The sequence below is a fragment of the Amphibalanus amphitrite genome, unplaced genomic scaffold (genome assembly GCF_019059575.1).
Source record: "Amphibalanus amphitrite isolate SeventyFive unplaced genomic scaffold, NRLGWU_Aamphi_draft 001016F_arrow, whole genome shotgun sequence".
NCBI classification, from domain to species: Eukaryota; Metazoa; Arthropoda; class Thecostraca; order Balanomorpha; family Balanidae; genus Amphibalanus; species Amphibalanus amphitrite.
Window position 1 is genome coordinate 127,758 of NW_024882510.1, and position 22,555 is coordinate 150,312.

The 22,555-nt window shown below is 50.1% G+C and overlaps 1 protein-coding gene across 2 annotated transcripts in view; it reads left to right on the top strand.

Moving 5' to 3' along the window:
- Nucleotides 1–752: 752 nt before the first annotated feature.
- LOC122369218 (nascent polypeptide-associated complex subunit alpha, muscle-specific form-like) overlaps nt 753–22,555 on the top strand; it is an 84,302-nt gene continuing 62,499 nt past the window's right edge. The window contains exon 1 of one of the 2 annotated variants that reach the window (XM_043343782.1): nt 753–875. The gene's annotated coding sequence lies outside the window, so the exon portion shown is untranslated. The remainder of the gene's footprint in view (nt 876–22,555) is intronic. The other variant, XM_043343783.1, reaches the window with a different exon arrangement.

The following is a 22,555-nucleotide window of genomic DNA, read 5'->3' on the forward strand; positions in this document are numbered from 1 at the left end:
GAGACAGGTGAGGTCCGTCTTTCCGCTTCCTCTTCTCAATGGTTAAACTATTATCCAGAGACTGTGGATCGAATCTTTATCTCGGATTGTAGGTAGGTATCATTTTTCTTTTTGAATAGGTATTCGATCCACTTTCGATCGAATGGCCAGTGTAAGACCCATAGCATGTCAGACGCGATCACTCAGACCGCCTTTGACCTTATAATGAGCTCAGATACCTATATTGACCAGCATACTAAGTACGACAGTGCGAGGCTCTTTGAGCTCGGCGTGAGCCGTGAGATGTCTACCAGGGGACCCTTGGAAGCCGGGGAGAGCGGTATAGGTACTGGTGCATTCAGAAGCGCTGGTGTATGTAAGACTCTCAAATGCTGCTGGGGCCTTCAGAGGCTGACAGCGCCCTCAAGACCTCGAAGGATTCTATTGTCCTTTTTAGCCTGTGCAGTGTGCAGTGTGCAGGGCCTTACCGAGTCCCCTGGGACTCAGGGTCCATGGGCCTGTGAGGTGACGGTCCCTGAATCCAATGCTGTCGTTAAGTCTATTGGCACATGCGTTTTGGCCACGGCAGTACGCCTCCCACCCCCAGAAAGCTCCCATCCCGCGTGCCCGCCCCTACAATTCGACCCGTCCCCGGTCCGCTCCGTCGAAAGCATCGGCCTTTCCGGCCACCCGACTTGCCCTGCCACCTAGCGGGCAGTCAGTCAACTAGCCAGACGCCGGCCGGCGCGCCGCTGCGCCGCACAGCGCGCGCTCATTCAAGAGGCGCGCGCGGAGTGTGTTGGGGTTCGCGGGGTCGCCGCGCGAGCAACAAGGACCAGGATAGATCACCGAAGGACCGGAGGCCACAGCGAGGTCACAGGAGGTCACGACTGATGGTGAGTAGCCTAGGGAGGGCGTTGTTGAGTGAGCTTTGCTTGTGGTTGGTCGGGTGCGTTTCTATGTGGTCACGTAAGGGGCGTTTGTTTTGTCATTTTATTTTGTAAGCATGATTGGCATCTGGCATCTTATACCGTTAAATTTTGTGCAGTTGGTTGACTCACTTGTGGCATCAATGCCAGGAAAGTAGAGATTCAGATTGGCGTTGGATCTTGCAATTCACGAACCGTCGTAATCGAATCGCGCTGCAGCGTGCATCAAGAAGCGCGTTTCCAAACGCGTACTTTCCGTTGGGTTTTCCGATGCTGGTGGCTACAGGGGAATTCCTCTCACTCCGTCGAACGATTGCACGATTCTGCATGAGTTGCATATTGCAAATACTCGATCGATTGAGCTTCGATTCGGTGAAATCTTGGGAAAGCTCGCCGATCAGTCTCCGTAGGCACTGAGGTCGCGATGTTTTTGAGTTGCTACTTGCTTTATTGATCGATCAGTGAGATTGGTGGATTGTTAGCACGGTTTGTAGATTATCGTTGGATTGGCTACTCATTTGTAAACTCGAGTAAAAAGGTGTCCCGGCGTCTCTCCCTTCCCCACCCAGTTTTCATGCCCGGAGTTGTACTGGGAGACCAAGGGGCGCACGAGACCTGAAGAGGAGAGTCGTTATTTTAGAGGTGAGAAACACCCACTCCAAACACCCACTCCTGGATTGGGTGTGGGGTTTATTGGGGCAACTATAGAGCTGCGGAGTCGGAGTAGGAGTCGAAGTCAGAGTAGGTCGGAGTCGGTCGGAGTAGACAGTCCTGACAGGAGTCGGATTTGGAGCGATTTTGGAGACCGGAGTCGGAGTCACCGAAATCTTTCGACTCTGCAACTCAAGAGGCAGCATATAAAGACATTTTAGGTGATATTAAAAAGGCGTCACGACAATAACTGACTGATTTTGTCCTTGAAAACCTGCGTAACTTAAGTACCTATAATTACTACATCTTCAAGGCTGGATTCAGCACAACAAAAGAAAACTGTGAGAATGTTGAAAGAATGCATCACCTCGAATGACCTGGTTTCAACCCCGATTGCTCCGATAAAAACAGACCGAGAGAGGGCAAGGGAGAGAGAGAGAGAGAGAGAGAGAGAGAGAGAGAGAGAGAGAGAGGGAGAGAGATAGACAGAGAGAGAGAGGGAGAGAGAGAGAGAGAGAGAGAGAGAGAGAGAGAGAGAGAGAGAGAGAGAGAGAGAGAGAGAGAGAGAGAGAGAGAGAGAGAGAGAGAGAGAGAGAGGAGGGGGAGGGGTCAACTCCCGGAGTGAGAGCGCGAGGTCAATCGCGCTCTGTCGCTGCAGAGCGTGCGTATAGTTTATTTGCTTTGCGCACGTGTGTTGAGCTACACGTGCCCTGGGCGGCTGCGGCGGCGGCCTTCTCTCGTGGGAGGTTGATATGGAGAATAGGCTTGATTTGAACGCGTAGATACTTAATGAGCTTAATGACCTAACAAAGTTAAGACATCACACAGAGGCTACTCTCCAGATGTCCATTCTAGCATGTATCCAATTTTAACTTTACTAACGATTTACCGACTTAACTACGGATTTACGATTAGCGATTTTATAACGACTTGGAGTATTGACTTACGAAAGGTCTTTGCTTCATTTACCTTCGAATGTTACAAGAAGTGAATGAAGCGATTCACGAGACTAACCACTAAGCAGCCTGCAAGCCTCACCGGTGAATCCTAGTCGCCATATTTCGCGCTAGGTGCACGAATTCGACCGCGCTGCCGCGTCCACCGGAAGCCAAACAATGCCGCGCTTCTACTGTTGGAGCTGCCGGGTCCGCTCGCCTTCACATGCACTGGTCACCGTCTGCTCCTCCCCCTCTCCCCTCACTCCCTCTCTCTCCTCCCTCCCCCCCCCCAGCACATCGGCGTCTGCCGCCGCCCATCCTGTGAGCAACAAAGCAGCGGTCCTGCAACGCTGCCCTGTGGTACACCCACCCGTTGTGGCGGCTCACTATCTGACTGGACGGGCGTCGAAGTGGCCAGAAACTTCTTACCTACATATATATTTCAAGGAGCGTATTTCTCGGCTGAGCAGAGAAAAGCACGCAAATTGGAGACAAATGGAGCCGTGTGAGAAGAAAGTGACATTGGGACGACAGATTATTAGCCCACAGTTGGAACAAGAGGCCAAAGGCCACAACTAACAAATAGTTCGAACATGAAGCATGAGGCCGTAACTCATACTGGTCAGAGATGAGAAGCGCAGATCGGTTTGCGGGTTTTAAGTGTTTCTCATTTAAATGCACTCTGCTCGTCGGCTGAAAAATGAACAGAACTATCAGCATATTGCTCACCGGACAACAGCAACACTAGCACTGTGTGCAGCTGCGCAGCTTGTACCGTTAACTTATGAGCTATCCATCCATCTGGTAACGCGATTGTTTCTGATCGCCCTGAATGGGCAGAATATGTGATCAACTGAATCAGACGTGATCTTACTCATTTGGTTATATAAGTACGGGCATCGTTATTTCCGTCAGATTGGTATGGTGCTATATACTCAGTTTTTACGTTGACAGGCATTAATTGCTGCCAATTATTCGCCCCATGGTGTGCGTTTTCAGAATGTCCTGCTAAAATTATTCCTTTTTAAAGTGAGTGTCAACTTAATTCAATTCCGCAATGATTGAGCAACAAGCTCTTGGACCGTCGAATCGCGACTTTTAATTATTTGCAGCACAGCTTCTCACTGTGTCCACGTAAGAGAGTCCTGAATGATAATCCCCAGTATATAATGTCTTACCTCACCATGCATTGCTGAGTCTAAGCTTGAAGAAAAAAGCACTGAGACCTGTCTTCTAGCTGGTCGAAAGCTATACATGTAGAGGCTGGGCGACAAAATCAATGATGTTTTATTAGGTGTTTTAGCTAGGCATGTCCAAAGTGAAACTTTTACTTTCATAATGCATTGTCAGACCGTTAACCCGCGAGTTGCTGGGGGGGGGGGGGGCGTTAAACGCCCCCACTTTTTTCGCCGGGCCATAGCATCCAAATTTAGGGTACCTGTAGGGAATTGATTGAAGTTTATTGTGTTAAAGTTTCAAAAAAATTGGTCGGAAAATTTTTGAGTTATCGAGGTTTTGGTGACGTCATGATTTCTGAGATTTCGACCAAAAACGGCATATGTTCAAAAAATCATATAAAATCACAGAATAGACATACAGACATGCCGTAAACGCCATTAGACTGCCAATACCTTGAGCAATGGAATGGCTATCTTCGATTATTGATTATTGTTCAGCATTTTAAAAATTTTTGAACTGAATCTTGGCAATTTCTCGTGACTACTTCACGACCATGATACATGCATTTGTTAAATTGAACTTTTTGAGCCAAACACGTACACATATGATAAAATGAATGTCACCATCGTGTTCTACGCCCCAAATTACACTTAAAACATGTGTCACAGGCTGCGAATATCAGTTTTGATTTTCGGGGATATTTGTCTACCCGTTTGACCTGACCTTGACCCTGACCTATGCTTGACTGACCCCTACATGGAGCTGGCACTCTTGTAGGCCTTATATGATGGATTGCGCACCGTTTTGACAGAGTTTATGACGAGAGGCGCCCATTGCGAAGTCCTGAAATCCATGCTACTGAAAGCCCGATTTCAGGTGTTTGACCTGACCTTGACCCGACCTGTGACCTCCAAATTCAACTTTAAAGTACTCATCTGAAGCGTCTCGTCGCGTTCTTTCGTTTGCCGCCTCGTGCGTTTCGCTGCGCCTATTGGTTCTCGAGTTATCGGCTGGGGGCGTTTAACGCCCCCCCCCCCCCCCAGCAAACGGTGGGTGGCGAAATACCCCAGCAACTGCCGGGTTAAATCGAGCACGCGAAAAGAATTGAAAACAAAAAGACATGAGCTCTCAAATATGTAAGCTATGTAATGTATGTAATATGTGAGCTCGCAAATTGTTCGGCAAAAATTAATATAAATAACGCCTTTATCCAGGCATATACATCATCCATCCCGCAAGAGGCACGGATAGCGGGTACATGAGCGCAGAAAGTCTCGACTCTGGCTTTCCAAACCGGTTTTCTGTCTAGACATGTATGCCCCGTGGACGGAGGGTAACTCGTGGTTTCATGGTTTCAGAGGAGCCCAGCAAAGTCGTCCCGCGCTTGAAACCACTTAACGGCCGAGTTTAGCATGCAACATTGCGTGCAAGTGCTGAAATGATTGATGATTGCCTAGATGAGTATCATCCAAGTATCATCTCAGAGGTATTCCGAAGACAATTGTCGACTGCAGAGACGTTGGGTGCTTTTTGCGAATTTTGATGCATGTATTTCTTTGGTTTTATTTCCGATAATCTTTCATGGAATTCATCAGTCATTTTCAACTGTTTGGGATCAATGACATTGCACGTTTTTTTTGTGCAATTTGCTTAGGTGTTATTGCAATTCCAATAGACTTTTGTTGTATTTTATATGAGCCTACCTCTTTCCCTTTTACATCCCTCCCCATTCCCCAACCACCCACTTGTAAACCAAACCAGACACCTCGCCTCCCCCTCCACCCCCCCCCCCCCACCACCAACTCCCACCCTTTCCATACTACCGCCCCAGACAGTCCTACTACAGCCCCCTCCCCTCCCCCTCGCCCTACCCCCGCGCCGATTGGAATGATTCACGCGCGCGCTATCACCATGGCTACCGATTCGGCGCGTCGAAGTTCCCTTTGATAGGCCCGGAGCATGATTCAGACGGGTCCGTCATTTGTATGGAAATGCGCCACGTTGGACGCGCGCCGCGGCAATTGCGACGCGAATGGCGGCGCGAGCGACGAGTGGTGGCGCGGTGATGGCGAGCTGTGGCGCGGTGGTGGCGAATGGTGACGCGCCTGCGGCGAGAAACGGTGCGGTTGCGAGAGTTGGTCGGAAGTGGTCACTGGTTATCAGCTACTTCTTGCTAAGCGTGGAAGAGACGAGAGTAGCGGTTGAAGTAAATGATCACGAGAGGATATTTCGAATGGCATGTAACGAATCTAAGCTGGCCAAGACAGCCAGGGCTAAGTTACGATCAATGTTACTGAAAATGACGGTACATGAAGCTAATGGAAAAGGACGTCACGAAATCCTGTTTTGAAGTCTTTTTATAGGTATTTACTCTATCGATAAAATATAAACGACTCATTACGATGGTATTTGTAGACCTCCACTGCGTGCACCCCCCTCCCGCCCTGTATCCGCCCCTGCGCCCTCTTGAATCCGCCCCTGCGCCCTCTTGGATCCGCCCTCTGGATCCGCCGCTGCGCCAGTGGTGTTTTGGCTATGGTCGGTCATGCTCTGTTCACATTAGCACTCATCCTGCAGACTAAAGATATCCTGAGGCGTCAGACAGCTTCGCCGAACCATTGCAGTTCTGTCTGGCGTAGATCTTGCGCTGCGTACGTGCTTATTATTGTATTATAGTGACCGCGTGCCCCAAAGGGGAGTATATTTAAAGTCACAGGCCCTCTCCGTGGAGTTAGATGACTTTCGTTCGGTTTGGTGTAGTTCGTTAGATCTTGAGGCTCTGCATTTGACATGACTGGTAGTTTCTTATTTCCGTCTAGAGTGATTAATGACGTCCAAACTATTTTAATTGATCTAATGGAAATCCAAACTATTTTAGTCTATCCATACTGTGCTTAACTCACTTTTATTGGGACAGGGAGCCACTCTTGGTTAAGTCGAATCATGTTACTTTCTTGCCAGTTTGCTTACTTTTCTTACCAGCTGGTCTTTATTAACAGTAAGCTACAAGATCGGAGCCGATATTTCATTTTAGCTCCAGCTCTCATCGCATGAAGGTGTCAGCCCACTGCCCGTGTCACACATCACGGTGTTCTATCGGCGCAGGAAATCGTTTGTGTCGGGCAGGCGCGGATACAAGGGGGGGGGGCATGGGGGCCATGGCCCCCCCCCCTTGGCCGATTTTTTTCAAAAAAAAAAAAAATAAAAAGTTAAAAAGTTAAAAAGCTGAAAAGGGGGCCTCCTGAAAATAAAGTGGCCGAAATCCGATGAGTTTTTTTTTACCTACCCACTTAGTTATTTCTTAGAAGACTAGCTGAGAAGACTTCTTTGTTAGAAGATTGGTAAAGCTTTTCATAACTTGGAGGTCTCTTATACTCACAGAGATGACCACTTTTACAGGGCCTCCTAACCTGCACAGAGGGCCTCCAAGCCTGCACAGATGTTGAGATGTTGCCTGAACAGCTAGATAAGCTCAATAGACGCAGTTTTTTTTTTTGGGGGGGGGGCAACAAGTGGGAAGATGGGGCCTCCAACAGGTGGGATTATGGGGGGGGGCCTCCTGGTTTCTAATGGCCCCTCCCTTGGAGATTTTCTGGATCCGCCCCTGGTGTCGGGTCGCGTCAAACCGTGAACCCATTCCTCACCGAGCCCGTGCTCGTGCGCCGTTGCACCGCTGTTGCAAGTTGCAACTAACACACTGCATGAAGCGTCGGCCGCTGCAACTGTATTACGATGAAGCGGAATAATAAAACTTTCTGCAGCTGGATATGAATAATAAATGATAGCTGGGCTGGAGAGGTAATTAGCCATAAAAGGCAGAGTGAAATTTCACAACATTTTTGGTCCACTTTCAGACCTTCTCAAATGAAGCACAGCCCTTTGGTTGGTTTGGATTAAACCTGAAGTACCCCTTGCCTCTACGGCAAGAAACACGCGTCATTATAAACAACCACTGTTCCCTTGAGATAAACTATACGAATTTAGAAGCAATTCCAGATCGTCTTCATGGCGGGCAGTAATCATTCCGCAATCCATCAGGCTCTGCAATGGCGTTAACTGTAGCAACGATGTCAGTCTTTGAGCACCAATGCCGTATACGTGTATAAAGGCATCAACGATGTCATTTGTGGACACGAATCACATCACACATTACATCAGTGACATCACACGAGTGATCTGGACGTCAGTCTCATCTTACCGGACATCACTTCCATCACACATAAAACCGATCATTTTCAAAATAAACATCAGTAACGTTCCACAGTGGATACCGTTAATGCAGCTCTGTTCATTCTGGTCACCGATGACGTCACATGCTGTGTTGAAGTGGCCACCAATGACGTCACACGCTGTGCTGAAGTGACGTCGCGCCGGTGACTCAGCCGCCACCACTGTGTCGGCGAGGCGCCGCTGATTGCTCTGACTCACACAATATGACCAGAGTGGGCAGCGGCGGATGCAGGACCAGTGACCGGGTGGGGTGCTGAGCAGGGGCAAGTGGGTAAAGATGTGACAGTGAGTCGAGCTTGAGAAGGGGAGAGATGACCCCTCTGCTTTTCTGGAGTGTTGACAGGAAAGAATTTTTAAATTGATAAATGACAATAAACAATGAAGAGGTGGCCACGTGGCGTTTTTTATTTACTATGTCTGGTTTTGAATAGCAATTTATGCCAAAAAATGATAGTCAAGGCTGTTTGGAGTGGAAAGATTCGTCTCGACAATCATATATTCACGTGCACTTAGTCTTGCATGTTAGGAGTTGGCCACCTTTCGCGTAACATTTTGACGCAGCTCATAGAAATTCACCATCAAATCGCTAGATTCAATACCTCGATTGAAACAGCATTTGCTCACCTAATGCTTCTACGAGCTATCACGTGTCCTTTCGTTTCCGGACGCTAAATATAGCTCATGCGCATATTACCACCAACCGATGGTGATTTCGGTTCATGTTAACGCAGAATCTCGCCGCGATTTTACTGAGCAGCTCGTAAACCATTTCGCCCAGTTTATTACCTATGCAACACGAAATGGCCCCGCTGCTACGAAAGCGCACACCGCCCGAAACGCTTCATCGTTTCATCTCGCCTCTGTGCTGCCATATTTGTCTGCAGTGCTGCCAGACCGCTTTTGCAGTCGGTTGCGCTATGCATAACTCGCAAAGTATGGAGTTCCTGGACCCATTCGCTGCAAGCGTGGTATAAATAGCGCCTGAAAGCACACGCCGGACGTCTGCAAGAGCTTTCCGAGAAAAGAAAGCATGAAAGTTCACGAGCCAGTGGAGAAATTTATCACTGGCCATGAGCGTGCATCTTGATGGGGTGAATTGGACTTGCGTAATGGCAACATGCGGCGTGGATGTGGGCTCTGCAGCGGGCGTTATAAGGTCTCGGGTGGCACTTATGCAGCTCTATTGCTCCGGTTCGTGATGATGAAATGATAATTAGACATTGGAAAGCCCTGTGGCACCGTGAAAGCGATTTGATGCATATTAAATTCATATCTCTGTTGTTACGCCTAGAAGGTCTGATTGAAGGTAGATCTTATTTTGGTCTTTTTTCAAGCTGCTTGGATTCTTGAACCTGTTTTCGTTAGGATGCTTTTGCAGTTTGACTCACTTCGCCAGGATACTTAGTGTTTACAAACTCTCCGAATTTGAAACGCTTTTCTCCGGAAAACGGTACTTACAACGACATAAGTTCTTTTCCTAGCTTCTACCTGTAATACCCTTATCAACTGTTATTTTGAACAGTAATCCGCCTGCGCTGTCACGAAGTATTCCCTGCACGGTACGTACAGCGTCCACTGTGCCCCTCCCCCGTGAGGCACCTCGGTGTCAGTAGCACGCTACACGACCCGTCGGACCAGCGCGTGACTCATCCAGACACGATTCCGACTACTGACGCTCCAGCGACGTTCGACGCGACGCGACGCAGTGGCGGCTAACTCGGCGCACTCACCTGTCGCGGCGTAAATGGCGCGAAACGATGCGCCGAAAGCGGCAATTTCGGCGCCGTGCGTCACGATTGTGGTTGTGTTACCCCGGTTGATGTCGCGCGCGAATGTGAGTTGAAGCGTGCAACATGACGCTTGTGTTGAGTCATCACCACGAACTCATGATCTGACGGTGTTACGTTTGGGATTTTTCACGGGTGGGTGGCGCCATTCGTGGATCGTTTTCATGCGAATATGATCAGTTATATTCATCAACGTGGATGACTAATGGTTATTAATGATCGTCGAATGGCTGAACAATCGTTTTCGTGATGACAGCCTACCTATGACGTGCAATAGAATTGCAAGTGTTTTATCTTTTGGGAATTTTCTGGTGTTAGCTTCGATTTGATTTTGTGCTTCACCATTCACTTACCGAGTTGGGACATCGCAATGTTTGTCGATGCTAATTATCGATTTGAGAATTTCTTAGTCGTTCAAATTTTGCAGGGTACATACTAGCCACTTTGACAAATTGATACTATATAACTTGCGATTTACCTCTTCCGCCTGACACTTCCTTCACATCTGCCGTCCTCTTTATTTATCCCTCTTTTTCCCACCAAAATTCGGGCCACGCTGGTCCTGTCATCCACGCAGTGTCATCCCCCCCTCCCCGCCCCACTGACGCCTACCCTGGGGGCGGGGCCGCCCGCCCCACCAGCCCAACCCAACCGGGCTTCCTTGGGGCCAGCCGACCAGCCGGTGGGTGTCGATTCAGTGAAGCCGTTGGACAGAGCAGGGCCTACCTGGAACCGCCGTAGATGTTTGTTGATGGGCCGTGCAGAGGCTGCGCAGAGGCGGTGCGAGGGAATGAAGAAGGGTGGTCAATGGTCATGACTGCGTGCCAGGACACGGAACTTGTCAAGAAACAAGGATACTGGACAAGTGGACAAGGTACTGTACGAAATATTGAAGGGTTGAGTGGTGCACCCAGCCCGATTTTCAGGTCGATCTGCTCATGGAAGGGTTGATGTTTGCCTTGTCGCTTTGTTACGATTAGGCATACATGCTTTACGATGTTGTTCGGGGTAAAGTTGCATGGATATTGCTTGGCTCCACCCCGATTTTCAAGTTCCATGGTGCATCCAGGCTTTGATTTGCGCAGGGTGCATGTTTTACTCACCGTGATTATTTTCATAATTGGGTGTCAGCTCGTATAGTTAGTTATCATCCACGTCTCTCCCGTTTCGCTTAGCCATTTCCTTCCCTTTCATATGTCGGTGGAACACACCGCCTGGTCACAACCTACAGCAAAATAAACCCTCCATAATGGTTCCTTAGATGACTCATTTGGGTGTTTTAATCCCATTCTTCCATGTCAAACCTTCGACCACCGCGCACTACTCCGAGCTTCATCCCTCCTCTCTCTTCTCTTCACTCCTCTCCTCTTCCCTCCTCTCCTCTCTCCTCTCCTGGAACCGCCCCTGTGCAGGACAACACCATCGGTTGCAGGATGCCTGTGCTGCAACAGGGCTGGTATCAGCGGCAGCGGCAGGCACGCGCTACCAAACGTGGCTACCCATCCGACGATAGCTAGTCAATATGATAACTGGGCGAATCTGGAGAGGCAACTTGGTCTGGTAGCTTACGAATCTTTCAGCTGATGGTTCTCTGCTTGCAAATCTGGTAGCTGGCAAAACTGCCGACGAATCTTGTAGGTGGCAAATCTGGCAGTTGGTTAGTCTGATAGCTAGTGATTAGGATGGCTGAGGAATTTGATGGTCGGTGCGTAATTTGATTGGAGTGTGACGTTTTCAAGGTGCTAGAGCTGGACTGAAGCTCGGTGAACTGCTCTAAGTGAGGAATTAGATATGAAATTGTGGAGCATTCGGCCTTACTTTTTTTTGTCGGCGCGCTCCATGCACCTTCGGTAACATGAAAGCGGTATAATGTGATAAAACCCACAATCCTCAACATACCTACCATTATTCTTGCAAACCGTAACGTGGAATCCCCGTTATCTTCTCTCCTACGCACACGCTTACACACCATCATATATCCCGTAAATCCTCCTCCATCAACCCACGCTCTGCCGCGCCGCTCCGGTCAGCCTGTAGGTATCTGACTCACCACCCTGGGGCAGCCCGGGTAGGTCACGTGATTCAGGTGGGCAGTCCGGTGACGGTGCGTCGACGCCGACGTTGTGCTGACGTCACCAGAGTCGGCGGCGACGCACTATCGGCTGCAGGGGGTGGGATGTTGCAGCGACTCCGACGGAGGAGGTTTGTCGGGAGGAAGGGGTCGGCGAGAGAGGTTACGCTGGCTCGCGGTCTGCGGAAAAGTCACGTGGTTTTTGGTTTGAGATAGAGTGGTGCCAAACTTGGTGGTGATATTGAGGACTTGCAGTGCGTGAGAGATCACGTGGTTTTGGACACAGGTGTAAAGATCAAAACTAGGAGTGTGTGTGAGATTACGTGGCTGTCCCGAGGTATGGACTGATGTAGTAGAGATGGTTTCTCGCTGGCGGTTTGAAGATGGCAAATCACTCAGAAAGACGGCGTCCGTGCTAAAGAAGTCGCAAAGTGTCACACTCAGTGGACAGATTCACACTAGTTTTGACTAAATTTGAGCACCCGGATGAAGTCGTGCTTCATAATTCTCGTCTTGTGAACTCATCAGATACAGGAACAAATTTGTTCCTGTATCTGATATCCTTTATCAGAACTGAACATGCTGGATTGGCTTCTTCAGTGGCCAGTGGCTGGCGTTTCATCTGATTTCATGACAGGTGAGGTCGATCATGAAATGTTACGGTTCCTTTCTCTGCGTTTTATTGAGCTTCGTGCGTGATGTGGGAAATTTCATAAGATTTCCGTTTTTTTATGTAACGGATCCGTTAAGAAATTTCACAGCTAACCACCTTTCAACGAACCGCTCTGAAAGGGCGCATTTTTGATGATATTCAATGTAAAATATCACGAAATCCCTATCATGTTCGAGATAGCCTTTGTGGCATGTGTCGAATAGTTGCCAGCTTACCCTTGGAAAACCCTTCTCGCGAGGTAAATACCCTCAGCAGGTTTAACCACCATTGCCGTCAATGCCAGCATGCATATGTAGGTGCCGATGCTGCGGGGCATGTATATTGTAATCTATATACATTCGCACGGTACAAGACTGTCGAGCGTTTGTCGTTTATCACACAGCGTAAAAACCCACAGCAGCCAGCGCCATCCCATGTTATGCTGCGCGGAATGCGGCAGATTTGACGCTTTTGAGTGACGTCATTACTTTGTTATGCAGGGGACTCCCATTGCCACAGTGAAAGGTAGTTATTGTTCGATGTTTTTTTCTCCAGTAATGAATTTAAAAGCGCAATGAGCTGATCAGTGTGTGTTTACCTAAAAATTATAACCGTTTTCTACTATATCGCGACTTGATTAACCCCATTTTATCTAAATCCAACCGATTACTAATTTAGCTGCCCCGTCCCCTTTCACTCCACGGGGACGCGTCCCGCCTGGGTCACGATTCGCCGCGGAACTGTAGCGATGCACCGGATGTGGGACTTCCGCAGGAAGGGATCAAGATCCGGTAGGTGGGTCGCCGCGCGGGGCTTCTGTCGAGCGGAAAGGTGCGCTCTTCTGCCGGTCCTAAATGCTGCTTGTGGTAAACTAGTGCTAGAGAAAGGGTTGGTGCAAAAAAGAGGGCTGCTAGGCATTGTGATATGAAAATATCACGATACATTGGGCTACATGCTAAATAAAACGATGTGCTTTGAAATATGGTCTCGCAGAACTGACTTCGGGATGATGCTACGAAATAAAGTGCTGCGCTTGTGTCGCTGCCTTTTCGTATGCAGCTATATCTACAAACGCTATTTACGTTAAATGTGGCTGCTACAAAACAAAAATAGTATAGAGACGTTTTTTTTTTGTGCCAAGGTCTGACGGCTAAGCCTTGCTGGAGGGAGAAGCCATTCCGGCTTCTCTCCTTCCCACTCCCAGCATTGATATCGTTTGAGAACGCAACCATCGTCGCGCGGGCTGACAATTCTTCTTCATTCGTTGGCGTCTGCCGGGCGGCACTGCCTACTACATACCAGTGCAGTACATTGCAGTGCAACACAGCGCTGTTGCTAGTGCACAGTACATGGCCATGCACGCAGCCACGAGTTTCCCGGAGCCCACTTTGCGCCGTTCTGCGGCCGTCTCTCGCCGATTTCCGAGCGGTTTACGAGTATCATGCGGCGCAGAGAGGCGGACGAAGGTGCAGACTGGTGCAGACGCTGCCCCGGTGGCTACCCCTGAAGGAAGACGCCGTGATACCCGACTGCGGTCAGACTGGCCCCCAGGCGTGTCTGCGGCAGGGGATTTGACGTGAAGTGGTGTGGTGTGTGATGTGATTCCTCGGGAGCTAGAGACTATCGTAGGAGTAGTTGGTGAATGGGGAAGCAGTTGTGGCGTGCCGCGTGTCCCAACTTTGGAACAAAGTTAGGCACAGAGGACAGAGGAGACACAGAAGAGACAACCTCTGCATTTTCTGGAAAATGACTGATTTGACACCGTCTAATGTGCTTCTGTATTTCCATGACCCTTCTCGTCATATCTTTGGAAAGTCGATAGTAATTGCGTGTTCTATGCGTCACGCAGGTATCCCAGAACAGGAGATGAAACAAAACTATTCACTCGAAGTTCGAACTGACAATCGACATCTGTCACTTACGGTCAATACTTTTACTCAACATCATACTCTTCCAAGAGGCACTTCCCACTTCCAAGCCACATTGCCACACTTCAAGGCTGCCAGCGCATCCAGCATTCCTGACCCACCAACACTCCTCAAAGTCACGTGCCCTCCTCGGTTCCACATCTCCGCCACGGCGGTCTGTGGTGACAAACAGCTGGCAGTTTTCAGAAGCCCGACCTCTGCTCGGTAATTCCAGGCGCGGTAGCGGCGTGTCTCGTTCAGAAGTCGCTCTGCAGAACCGGCGGTGCCCGTCTGGAATTGTAAACATGCAGCCGTGACGCTACCCACACGAGCGAAATCGTGTGCTGCTGTTTGGGTCACAGAAACGGGGTAAAGATAGAAGCAGACTTGCCGATTCATGATTTGAAGCCATGTGTATTGTTCGTAATTGTTGGTCTCTCCTGGGGAAAGCCAACGAAAACCAAATAAGGGAGCTGGTACGTAGTATGAAACTACAAATTGAACCCATATTTGACGAACATTGCTTCCAGCTTTGCAAAGCTGTTCTCTTGACTTAACCCATGTTGTCATGCTTCATCTCGCGCTGGTGTTACTTCCCGAGTCTTCTTTTACTAAACCGGGGACCTTTTGAATATTTATCGCCTATACCAATGCTCCATATTCGTCCAAATTAATCCCCAAAGGTTCCTGAAAGTCTCCACCTCATTTTGTCTTCCCGCCCCAGCTAACCTTAATTTCTTTTCGGCCCCCGAACTGACCCCGTTTAACCCTCGCACGACCAGGCCATTTCTCATAACACGAACGACCAGGGGGGGGGGGGGTTGTTACGACCCCCCCTGGCGTTTCGAAACGGAAGGTCGTAGAGCTTAGCGGAAAAGACCAACGGATTGCTCTCGCCGAGATCTCGCGATTGGTGGTATATTTTTTGGTCCTAGGTCAACATTTGACCTACTTTTGACCGGTCAAAGGTCAAATTTTCGGAAAAATAGACTTTTTTCAACTTTCGGCGGCGATTGCGGCAAAACGGTGGGAGATATCGACTTGAAACCTTCACTATCGTGTTCCTTGATCAATTCTCTATCGTTTGGTATGTATTTCGTTTCCCTAGCTCTAAAAATGGCGCGTTGGGAGCGCCGGAAGTCGGCAAGGTCACAGTCGGCGGCAGAAATTCGAAAAATCAAAATTTAAATTTTTGAAATCTGATTGTATTTTTGGATTTGGGAGGTCCATTTGCTCCCTGTAGAAGCTAATATTGCTGCATATTCCCATTGAGGTGACAAGAATTAGCAAAATAGTGGTTCGGGCGCTTTTCAAAAATAGTACCGGACGCTGTTCCTCTTGTGACGTCATAGCTCCGTGACCTGACCTGACCCGGTCAAATTTCTTATACCATATGATAGCCAATACTTGCCCCAACATGCATGGGAAGTTTCATCACGATCCATCAACCGATGTCCGTACCACCGGCAGGAAACCTCGGGCGTTGGCACTCAGTTTGTGAAAATCCGGCCGGAGGCTGTACCTCTTATGACGTCATAACTCCGTGACCTGACATGACCCGATCAATTTTTTTTTCGGCAAAAGATGCGCAAAGGTTGCCCCATAAGGTACCCAAAATTTGGCGGCGCTGCGCGCCGCCGTTTTTGCACTATTTCCGAAAAACCTCAGGGGGGGGGGGTTGATACAACCCCCCCCTAGGCGTTCTAGGGTTAATGCCAGGTGCTGAGCATAGGCGGTCCCAGGGGGGGGGGGGGCCACGGGGGCCATGGCCCCCCCTTTGGTGCTGAAAGGTGGGGCCATACTATCTTTTGGCCCCACCTTTCAGATCGAACAGTAGTCCTAGAAAAGCTTTTTGTATGTTTCATTTTCTTTCTTGCACCATCAAAGGACGTAAATTTCACTCATGAGTGGGCTCAGTTTCGTATTCTGTCAATTTGGCGGTCAGCGTCGCTGGCACCGGCTCACGAGTATGGCCGGATCTTATATGGAATATCAGCGTGGGTTTACTTGGGACTCTCGTAGGCCCAGCAATGGCTGGCATGAGACCCTCTTCCCAGTGGCGGGTGGGCCCTGCCAAATGAGCGTGGCTCTACGACACTAAAGTAAGACATCATGGGTTGGTGCTGTGCACCTCAGAAGCCCGGTGGTGACGCCGTATGCCGGCTTGGTTTCTTAAGGATTAGCGTGGAGTCTCCGGGGCCTGCATCGCGGGGGGCATCAGGGCCATGCCCCCAAGGCACATAAAGGGGGCCATCATATCATTTGCCCTCCCCGCATTGGCTGCTGAAGACCCGATGCTGGCCTCTAAGGGCCTGCATTGGCCTCTGAGGAGGGCTCATCTTGGCCTTTGAGGGCCCTCTGCTGGCCTCTGGGTTCCAACGACGGCTCATTCCGGTCTTTTAGGGCCCCACGCTGACCTCTGAGGGCCCCATGTTGGCCTGTAATGAGTAGGACCCACATAAGCCTCTGATAGCCCAACTCGGTCTCTGATGGTCTCAAACTACTGGCCTTTGCAGTTTGCAGGCCCTGTACTGGTCTCTGAGGGCCCTAAACTGGCCTCTAAGTGAAAACATACATGGGTTGGCTTCTGAAGATCACAGGGCTCACGCAGACTCCTGCACAGACGTACGTTGGTCCTGATCGAGATTACTTTACGTCCTGAAGGTCCCGCGCAGATTCCTTCATATTTCGACGTCGGGACCCCATGAGCCGGTGTGAGTCCTGGGGCTGGCAGAGACTGATGAAGTCCTTTGGGCTCAGGGCCAGTCTTTTTAGCAGTAGGACTATAAGGCAGGTTGAGTGAGCCCCAATAGAGCCGTTGCGAGGCCCCGCGCGAGTCGTGCGCGGCCCTCAGATGCCAATTTTGAAAGCCAGGAACCTGCAGTGGGGCCGGGGGTCTCCAGAGGTCGGTGTACCTATTCTCTCCCGCCGCCAAACAACTATATGGGTGAATGTCATAGTCTGAAAATGCTCTCTGGGTTTCACGTGCTTGTTCAAAGCAAGAGGTATCCGTACTTTTCCGAATTGTTTTATTGTGGTAAGGTCATGAATCCGCGTGCCCGACCTTCCAGTATATGCTACACCGATCCGTCGCCATGGTGCAGTGGCCCGACCGGTGGAAACACCGTGGGATGGGAAATGGAACTGGTGCTTTTGCCCTAAATTGAGCTTAAAGATTTCACGCAAGAATGAGGTGGATGAAGCATAAGTAATGCCAACTGCGCGGCGCCTCGTGGACGTAAAAAATTAGCCGATCACCCCCCCCCCCTCCGGTGACTGATAAATGTTATGTCCCGCGAGTGTGACTTTGGCCCCCCCTTTTGCTAGCGGCTGCGACCGCCAGTGGTGCTGAGCCTGATCTGGGACCGTCACACCACGTTATTCAGCCGTTTGGCGGCAGCCTCACATCTAAATCACCCGTCTGCCGCCGCGAGCCGACGGCTGAAATAAGACACCGCTGCAGCGTCAGCTTGTGTAGCATGCGCGAGGGGCGTTTTGCTGAATGGACGTGGTTCTGGAGCAACGTCGAGAGTTCCTGAATTCAGACGGAGTCGTGGCTAGAATGCTGTTGGATTGTTTTAGTTAGTGGTTTTTGAGTCAGTATATCAAATGCTTTTAATTCTGGCTAGTTACTCTCAAAAAGGTTATGCTGGATTTTGAGTTTTATATTACGTCGTCTGAATACGCAACCACCACACTACCTCTGGAAACAGCTTAAAAACAGTAATGTGTCCAAGAAAAACTTCACACACATAAATCCGACTCCAGCTTGGCACCCTCTTGGCTCTTGACCGCTCTTGACCCTCTTGGCCGCCTACGCTGCGCACCGACCGCACTCGGCGTTCGCAGAAGCGTCGGCGCAACGCCGGCCATTTTGGTCTGTACGACAACCCCTTACCGGCGCCTGTGGTCGACACTGACGTCTGACGGGCTATTTTCGGCCGCGAACTTGAAGCTGGCAGCTGTTTGTGAATGCCCTCGATGGCACCGTTGCCATGGATACGCCGGTGGCGGCCAGGCGCATGTGCGTGCGCGGATTCAGCGCAGGGGTAGCTCCCGGCTGCGAGTGACGCACCCCTTTTGGCCTTGGCCATGAGAACTCGGCGCCGTATGGTGCGAGTTGAGGCAGGACGGCTGGTGTTTGCTTGAGACGGGTGTGGCGAGAAGCGAGGAAAACAGAGACAGGAGCTGCGCCGATGATGTAGGATGAATCACACCTGTTGACTTGGGGATGTATGGTGGGCAAAGAGTGTTTATTTTGTTTCATAAAACGACGTATTTTGTGTATTGAATTATCAGGCCTCCTTTTTACCCCGAAGAAATTGTTATTTGTAACAGTGATGACAAAGTTCACTTATCATATCTGTCTTGTAAAGACTGAGTTGAGAATCAGACGAATATCGCTCACCAGCTGGGTGTGGCGGTACATTGCACGGTCGTGACCTTCTTTGACCTCTCGTGACCCACCTTGACCTGTCGTGTCTCTCACGACACGACACAAGCGGTGTCGCCAGGCCGGGTCACGACGCGGCGATTGCTGTCACTCTCTGAGGTGTTCGTGAGTGCCGAAAGGTACCGTGACCTGCCGTCAGTCGGCGTGAGCCAGTCTTGTCTGTCTGTGTGTCGTTTCGTGTTCGTGTTCTGTCAGCTAACTATGTCGTCCATTCTTTGCCGTCTTGTTTGTTGGATTAGAGTTCATTGAGAATGTTGCTGGTGATGTATTCTTCAATGACAGTGCGCTCTGGATTCTGTTGTCTTGAAAAGTCACCTTAACTGCTCTCCGCTATTGCTGCTCTGAGTCGGCTTGGTATGAATTATTGACATCTCAGAATTTCTCAGAGTTACAACTCAAATGTCGCCTTCGTCAGCGCCACAGCGCGGGTCCCTCCTCTGTGCTATCTTCATCTTCATAATGCTCACTACTGTGACCTTCACCGCCCTCAGCCCCCGCATTCCGCCACCGTCTCTTCCAGCTTCCACTACCACAAACTATTCCAACTATTTCATCCGGACACTGCTTATCCAGCCCTTACCACTCTAAGCGGCTTCCTCATTCCTGCAACGATATGCTGCCACCCGCCGCCTGGCACTACCATGAACGCCCTTGCTATTCCCGCCCCCTACTTTTGCATACCTGTCTCTTCAACCGCCCCCGCCTGCCGCCCAGTCGCCCGACTGCCGCCCGCGACCGCCGCCGCCAGGGTAGCTAGCTCCCCGCCCCCGCCGCCCCCATCATCCCATTGCCATCACTGCTGACGCCTGCCGCCACCTTCCCCCCCCCCGCCCGCCTTTCCACAGCCCCTCCCCGCCTTGCCCCGCCGCCCGCCACACCGCTTTGCCCTCACTGCCACCGCCGCTTTGCTCTGACTGCCACCGCCGCCCGCCGCCCGCCGTCGCCTGTCGCCTGTCGCCACTTCCCCTATCTTGTCGCGGTAATCTGATGCGCGGCGAATGCGATCAGGGTGGTCCTTCCCCTGCCCTGTCGGTCTGCCGGACTCCTGGACACTGTCAATGAGGATTCAGGACTTTCGGAGTGAGGCGGAGACTGTGAAACGGAAATTCAATGTTGTGGGCTGCGGAGGCTGCTGCCAGTATCTCGGAAACTTGCTGGTCGCAGGACGCATGGTCTGGGCGCTAACATTGGTGAAGTTCAATCAAGTAGAAATACAAGAATAATAGAATGAGTGATTTCATTATTTTGAAAGCATTTGAGCTAGTGGATAGGTGATGTGACTTTTAGTTATCAGCCAACATTGCTGAAGGTCCGTTCATTGAATTAATTAAGCAGGTCGTATCACTCGAGACAACGACATACCTGCTGGATATGAACTTAACGATCATTAATTACCCTGAATGTCCGCAACTCGTGTGGCCTTCCTAATCTCTAATTCATCATGACAACGACCGTTCCTCATTTTCGCTCTTTTCCTGTCGGCAACACCAAAGTCCCGACATCACTCGCTTTGCCGTTTATATCACATTTTGCCGACTACCAGACGCGTACGAGGGACACGGAGCCATCAACCCCTCCATCCCGGGTCCGCCTCCTCATGATTGATTACCCTTCTAAAACGGCGCCGCCCTGAGACCCCGGCGCCTTCGCGCGGCCTCGCTAATCCCCTGTCCGGTGTTGGCCGACTCGAGTCAACCCCGGGTGACTCGAGTCGACCCCGGGTGTGACCCAGGTGGTACTGTAATCAAAGGATTACCGAAGCCTCGCTCTGGCGTCCCGCTGCGTCTGCCGCTTCGCCAGACGCGCCTGACGAAGGGGTTGACATTGGGAGCCCGGTTTGAGCGATGGTGATTTGAGGGCTGGTGGTGAGATGGGTGAAAAGCGTCCAAACAGGTTTACGCGTAGAAGACTTCGTGGGAGGTGGTCATTAGCGTTTGCTATAAGCCCGGAAGGTGGTGTTTTATCATGTTTGGTGACAATTCTGCTATCAAATAAATGATGACTGCCAAAACAATAGTGAAGGCTTATTATGCAGAACAAAAGCGCTTAATGAGCACGATACTGACTAAAATTAGACGCGTAACTCACATTCGCATCACATTATTTTGTATTTTTGTGCCAGAATCTATTCCTGATTTCGCGTTTTCAGCATGACGGCGCCAGCAATAATAGCTCAACATTTTTGTACTCTTTTTCGATTCTGTTCATTCACGATACAATATCAGCATGATACAAGACTGCATAGCGGAGCGCCTGTCGTTGTATTGGCTATGCTGTTGTGGGGACGGGGGAGGACGGAGGTGTAGGGACTACCTCCAGCCGTTTCTGCTAACCCATAGCACCTTCGCTAATCTCATCATTGGAACATATTACATAACTCGTGCTTGGCATGTGCGGGAAGCCGGTCGTACGTGGGCCGTTTTAGTACGCCAAGTCTGACAGTTATTTCCTACATCTGTAATTTTCCCTCCTTGTGCTGTGGATAATTGCTCTCGCCCATGGACAAACAATGCGCTGCTATGACATGTTTACAGCGTAACATGGAAACAGTTCGACGAAGCGCTCGTATGCACGCCTTCTAGTTTTCGCTGTTGTAATGTAATAACCACCAAGTGCATGATCGAATCGGCTTTGACCGCTGGCCAACTGCGCGATAGAATTTCGCGGAAAGACGCCATTTCTTCGCCACCGCCGCGAATTGGCCCCGATTTCTGTCACAATCTGTCTTCAGTAAGGCTTCTGGGAGGCATACGATAAATAATTTGGGCGTGTCACATCGTGTCCACGTGACGGTTACGGCCTGTTCACCTTCCTGCTAGCGCTCGCTTGTGAGCAATGAACTGGCCCGTTGATTGGTTGCCGAGAACAGAAAGGTCATGTACGCCGAATCCGACCTTGGTGATGATGGTAGGAACCCGTCCATAGTTCATCCTAGCAGGTAGAGCCACCAGCAATGAAATCCATACTGTCAGGAGGGTGTTCTGAAGAAGCACGGACACTTACAGTGAAAGCGAGACGGCGCCCATAACATTGTGCCACATTTTAGTGCAGATGGGTGCACCTTCCCTTGTTCTGTCGTTGATAGAGGCTATAACCCTAGCTAATTGCTGCAATTGAATTGGATCTAAATATGGTAGCGGCTCCCACACATGTTTGAACTCTACCTTGGTTTGATATAAAGAGATGGGAAATGAAGACGTGTCCCATCAAAGCCGTGATGATAATGAATGACAGTTGCTTTGTGTCCAAGGTTCCACCGGTGGCGCCAGGTGAAGTTTTGGAGAATGCGATGCGACGAGTTACTCTAATGAAATAAGATTACCGAACCCAACAGGTTTTTCAGCTGTCAGATATTTCCAAGCGTCACGCGTGTCAATGATCAGTAATCATCATCAGTAGCGGCGGAACACCTTCAATTACGGGGGGGGGGGGGGGCACTGCCGACTTTTTGTTCCATTCTTTCCATGCAACGCCCATAGGGCTAATGTTAAAATGCCAAAATCAAAGGGGGGCACGGTGCCCCGGTGCCCTCGCCGTTCCACCGCCTATGATTCATTATCATGTTTCGCCGATGTCATGTTCTTCATGTCCAGTTTCGCCATCCCTTTCAGCTAATGCTCTATTGCACGCTGAGGTAAGCTACCTGTGTGACAGACACCAAGGCGATATAGTTCCCTTCAATCGCATCTGGGACATCGACGTCATCTCCTTCGCCCCTTCACTCGCAAGTCTAGCACCGGTGACATCTTCTTCGACTTTATGTCATTCTCTCTTCGTCT